Raw genomic sequence first — 6,573 nt, 5'->3', positions numbered from 1 at the left:
ATAACATCCAATATGATCCCCAACGATAGACATTAGCGTATATACCTATATTATATACCCATAATTATATATTATATTATGCATATATATATATAGTATATTATAGTATATATATATTATATTATATTATATAATACAGATATAATAGTCAGGAGTAGATAAAGGGACTTAGTAGATAGTAGATAGTAGATAAAAATTCCCTTTATCTACTCCTGATATATATATATACATATGCAACGCGCGTATACGCCGGAGGAAGACCCCATAAATGCATATATAGTCTAGATCAATAACTACAGTACTGTAGTTGTTGCTCCTATATTATGAGTTAACCACTCCTCCACTCCGCAAGCATTCAATATTGAAGAAGTAAATAGACCCGGCGATGACGTCATGGAAAGGTTTTTGGCGTATTATGGCTTTTACTACGGCGCATAAATACAAAGTAATTTGATCTCTCCTTATTATATTTACTTTTGCTATACAGCAAACTGGCCAAAAAATTGTCAACGTATTTAATTATATGGCGTGTTATTGCTGAGATTAGTATGTGTTGGTTTTCTTCTAGTTAGCTCAAGAAAATTAGTCTAGTTTAGAACTACAATTCGCATCCTAAATAGCGCGCATAAATAACGGTGTTGTACGTACCATTCGCGACACCTCGTTTCTATACTGTTATGTGATCATTTATCATTTGATATGATAATAAATGTATGTTTTAAATATATCACGGTTATGTTTACACTGATAATAATCGCCTAAGGATTGATTAGTTGTTCTAGTCCCGTACTCCGCATTTGGTAAGTTCAGTATACTATAGTCTATAGTAACACACAATGATACTGTCTGATACGCTGGCAGGCTGAGAGGGGCTATGTCCCCCAGGGTACTGCCGGAAGTTCGGAACGTACCCTGGGTACGGTCCGGTATAGCTCTAGTACTATAGCCTGCGTTCATTAACTGCGGCAGTTAATGAACGCGGGCTATAGTACTAGAGCTAGCTCCGGTATACCGGAACGTACCCTGGTACTATCTAAATAGTAATACTAATAGTATTAGTAATATGCCGGACCGTACCTCGCCTATTCCACTAACGAGTCTAGGGAGTCGCCTATGCCTACTCCCTAACCCTAACCCGAACCCTAACCTTAACCCTAATCCTAACCCTAACCATATCAAATAGTGACCAGGGTACCTTCCGGCAGTACCCTGGGGTACATAGACCCTATGAGCGTCTGATACAGTGACAGTGTGACAGTGTGACTGAGTCGAGTGACAGTGTCCACATTGGACTATTAGTATTACTATTAGTAGTATTACTATAACTATTAGTACTAACTTAATTTCTAATAACCATGAATGCCTGGTAACCCATGCCCATGGTTCAATTGAATGTACATTGAAAGAATAATTAATGAGTAGATACGAATTTAACGAATGTTAAAACATGAACATACAGCGTTATTCCTAAACCTAATTCACCTAATAAGTTATCATTCTAACATGAAACGATTGCATTTAATGAGAAAGTAATGAAGTTTATTTGTTATAGTACAGAATGTAGTTAAGGGTAAAGAGCAACAACAAGATTATTGAATGTTCAGGCTACTTTCTCGGCCTGGGGCTGCAAGTCCACTAGATACAATAATGTAACCCAACAAGAGTAGGGTTACAACGCGAGCCTATTCTCTTCTTTAGAAATCTAGAAAAAAAATCTAAAATCTTTGGAAGAGTCCCTGAGTGATTCACTCAGGGCGGTTTTATGGTGCGTTTTTCGAGACTAGAACTTAATTTCCAAACTGGGTTTATTCTAAACGAACCTTTCTCCGCTATCCTGGGACTTACTATGTATCACAATACTCTGTATTAAACTATTATAACCTCACCCTGTTACAAAGTTTCGAAGTGGCGAGCGGCGATATTTCGAGCACCATTTCTGTTGACCTGTGACATACAGATTCCCAATGCGCATAGCGTTCGGCTAACTTCGACTCCAAGATCGAATGTATCATGGGATGCCTGCTGTCAGTCATGACGAAGTTAGCCCCGTGTTTCGAATTTTTTAGGTTCGTGTTTAGAATAAACCCAGTTTGGAAGTTTTAGTCTCGAGAAACGCACCATAAAACCGCCCTGAGTAACCCCACTCTTGTTGGGTTACATTATTGTATCTACAAGTTCACCTGCACTGGCACAGCTACTAGCTCTTTTTATGGAGGCCATTATATAAAATTTCCCTCATTGTAATACCAACTGAACGCATCCAATTATTAGCTCATCTGACGAAGTCAGATGCAGCTTGTAGAATCGCACGATCGTCCGTCCGTCCGTCCGTCCGTGCGTCCGTCCGGCCGTCCGTGCGTCAACAGTTGGGCACAAATCTTTCTGAGGACTTGGTCTGATGGAGCGATTGAAAAACTTTTTTGTATCAGCGGTGACCTAGCATTTTTATGGCTTTATTGAAAGGACCATGAAAGTTACCTTCTGCTGACATGCGAAGAGTAAGTGTCGGATAACCTTTTGACCTTCAAGAGGAGGGTTAAACATGGATTTGTTTACTGTCTGTTAAAAAGAATTTGACTGCCGGGTTTGCTAGTAGAATCTATACATGCCTGGATGTATGAGGCTACAATGTCACAGTGAAATTTCAAAAGCTAAATTTGGTTGAAGAAGGTTTATGTTCCTTAAATCGTATAATTTCTATGGCATTCTGTACTGTCAGTATGTTACATGTAACGTATGCCACTGCCAGTGCATGTGGTGGTGGTACTGTGTAGTTTTTGCCTGCGTTAATTGGTTACAGGTGGCAGCTCTCTATTGCAGCCTGTAGGCTTGCGTAGGTAAATGGATGAGTGCTTACCTATTCTGTCTTGCAAATAGTTGTTGCTACTACGTACGATGGGAGCTTCCATCTTTAATCTGAAGACACTTAAACGTACGCGCCATCTCGTGGCAACTTTCATAACGATCCCAACAACATTCCTTTGAGAAGGTTCCTGATACCATCCCTATGCATTCCACTGTTTCGGCGTGTATGTGAAAACATTTGGGACTAACAGGGTTTACTAGAATCCCACCACTCCACCACTGTCACCGCAGTAGACGTTAGATGAGCGCTGTCGCTCCGCGGCACTTGTTTTTAGGGATTGCTTTTGCAGATGGTCGAAATTTACCTGTTCTTATGGGTACTAAGACACCTGTAGGGTGTACTGCATGGTTCTGACACCCAGCACATCAGACTTTACTATAATTGCTTAGTAAACTTTGTGAATGCTTTAATACCAGCCATTATAAACTAGTTCAAGTGCTAATTTATATTTTTGTAAAAACAGTTAGTCTCACCCAATGTTCTAATGTCTATTTTTTTCTTTATGTTGTATGCACTGGTTTGTACTGTATCACGTACTCAGAAATTCTATCACTTTAACTGCTCAACACTATTGAATTTATCAGTATGTTCATATTTATGTAAATATAAGTGTGTGTGTGTGCGTATGTTTGTGTAATATGTATATAATGGTGTATGTATGAGTGTCAAAATTTAAAGTGTACCTTAATCACTATACTTGTATAGACTTTGCTGAAGTTTTTTTTTCCTGGTAGCTATTTTTTCTTCATGCTGTTTTAATCACTACTAGTACAGAATATGCTGAATTTTTTTTTTGTATATATTTTTTCTTCATGTTGTATAGCATTGTAATTGTACCGTATTCGTCAGAAATTTTATCATTTAAATACTTAACACTATTGCTTTTATCAGATTTTTTCTCCAAGAACATGTATATGTATCTGAATTGCATCAAGAGTAGATAATAACACAAGAGTTACACACCCGATTCCCACATTTTTAACCGATTTTTCTCATCAAAATTTGCCACCAATAAATAAGCAAATGTATACGTTCTTCAGCTTATTATGACCACTAATCACTCACCTTCGTGGTACTGATATTCGTTTACATATATATTTGCTAGCCTATTGCTGTAAATCGTAATCTTGCACGAGCTGAATTCGCACAATTTACCGCTATTGTGTAGAGGTGTTAAGCCAAAATTTGAAGCTATAGTAGCGCCAATATTTAGCAACGGACTGTTTCCAAATCATTCGTGCCCCGATAGGGTTGAGAGACAATCGAATTTTGATCTCGTGAGGAATCGCGAGACGCGCTCAGTTATTGTGATCGCAACACAAGAAATTGACATACTATCTAATTCTTACATAAGTAATAATACAATAATAACAATATTTTCTGTAGTAGTTTGCAGTAAGTATCACATTACACATGCACAGGTAATCAAGTACATTAAACCCCTATCGGGGCACGAATGATTTGGAAACAGTCCGTTGCTAAATATTGGCACCACTATAGCTTCAATGCACCACAATAGCGGTAAATTGTGCGAATTTAGCTCGTGCAAGATTACGATTTACAGCAATACGCTAGCAAATATATGTAAACAAATATCAGTACCACGAAGGTGAGTGATTAGTGGTCATAATAAGCTGAGGAACATATACACTTGCTTCTTTATTGGTGGCAAATTTTGATGAGAAAAATCAGTTAAAAATGCGGGAATCGGGTGTGTAACTCTTGTGTTATTATACTCTTGATTACATGCAATAAAGATTTAATAATAATAATAATAATAATAATAATGTTGCGCCTGGGACGTGACCCAGTGAAGTTAATCAGCAGTCCATGTTTCCCTTAAATGTAGCTTCTTAATGCCAAGTGTAGTCAGTCGGCTTGTCTGCCAGGAGAATGTACAGACTCAGTTGGAGCCTCAAAACAGCATGTAGTATGACAGGCCTAGCCAAAGGTAGTAGATCTTGTGGCTTAATCTTTGCCAAAACATTTATACATGCACTATAATGTTGTAATATTATTATTGCTAATGTTTACGTTTGCTTCTCGCTTCTCACAACGTGAAACAGTCGTATAGACTGGTTGGGCTAATGCCAGTATTAGTATTTATAATAATAATGTGGCTGGCCACAAATTCTGAGTCGTCAAGGGATATGTATGGTCGAGGGTGAGTGCGCGATTACAAAGTGCTCAGAACTGGTGAAAAGTGCCACTAGGTGGCAGCATGTATTTCTGAATGTTGATCTTTCTATGTTGAATAAGGGTTAAAAAGACAAACTGTTCAGAAAATTAATGGACATTTAAATTTAGTTTTGTAAGTACGTACATGTTTTACAACAACATTCATTCACTATATAACATGTTAAACTTTTAGCATTTCAATTGCTATACCGGTACTAGCTTGTTAGGATATGATCATTGACATATATGATGATGTGATACTGCAGATTATATTGTACTGCAAACTACTTTGTTGCGGGAGTTGTGTGGTTGGTCGTTCTAGATAAGACCTAAATTATTACAACAGATGTTGTTGGATGATCCCTGTAATCAATCTCGTGATCTCATTACCTGAACCACTATCACTTTTTAGCTAGATATGTAGCTGAGCATATTTGCAACCAAATAATGCAGGAACAGACACTGAGACGGTCACTCGATAGGCTTTAATTTATTACATCATGTTGGTAAGACATTTTGTTGTTTTACCTGGTTTTGTATACACTGATTATATACAATCCTTCCTCCTAGCTCTAGTATCTTAGAAAACCTCAACAGATTACGTGGTAAACCGGAATGAAACCATTTTCAAACTCATTAAGTGTTCGTAATTAGACTTGAAGTGTTGTGTGTCAGTCACTTTTGGCTGTTTATGTGGTATAGTGATAGTACTTGACTACATTTCTATTTCCACTTGGTTTTAATTGGGATCTACTAGTGATAATACATCAACGGCAGTGAAATGATTTTAAAATGTCATTCCTCTGATATCCATCCATAATAAAAGCAGAGTTCTGTGTACCAATTTTGTGCATAAGGATATTGTGGTCAGGTTGGATCAACAAAGTACTGCCTTGTTCAAACTTGGTTCTTACAACACGTGTAAAGAGTCGCGCAGTCTGATCTAAAGTAATACTTACACAGTGACTCAAATTCTCTGTGTAACATTTGTGCGTCGTTAGGTCATGCAGAATAGTACGTAAATCAAATATTCTCATCATTTTGCCAATATCTATTAATAACAGTAAGGTTGATTTTGAGATGAATAATTGCAGAAATGAATCGTCAAACCTACCAATGAAAATTTGCCAGTTTTGTACTGTCATTGACATGGCTCTCTCCGTCGACGTTACAGTAATGTGCAATGTCGGGATATGGTGGAGCATGCTGGCTTGTGGACGCTGCAGAGCCCGATGGTTGACTGTCAGTCGAAATGTGTTGATCCTCCCCGACATTGAAGAAACCTGTACGTTATACGTGCATCTGCCTTACCTCTGCCCGCCATCTTCGTCAAAAGTTTGGACCGCGCGGCGAAATCGGAATGTACATTTCAATCGAACACAGTAGCGTGCCGCGTGGGTGTTATTTGTTTATAAACAATTTAGTCTGACTGACTCTCTCCCTCTCTCTCCTCTCGCCCGCTCTCTCTCGCTCTCTCTCTCTCTCTCTCTCTCTCTCTCTCTCTCTCTCTCTCTCTCTCTCTCTCTCTC

The sequence above is a fragment of the Priapulus caudatus genome, unplaced genomic scaffold (genome assembly GCF_000485595.1).
Source record: "Priapulus caudatus unplaced genomic scaffold, Priapulus_caudatus-5.0.1 Scaffold537, whole genome shotgun sequence".
NCBI lineage: Eukaryota > Metazoa > Priapulida > Priapulimorpha > Priapulimorphida > Priapulidae > Priapulus > Priapulus caudatus.
Note: the sequence above shows the minus strand (reverse complement) of the source record.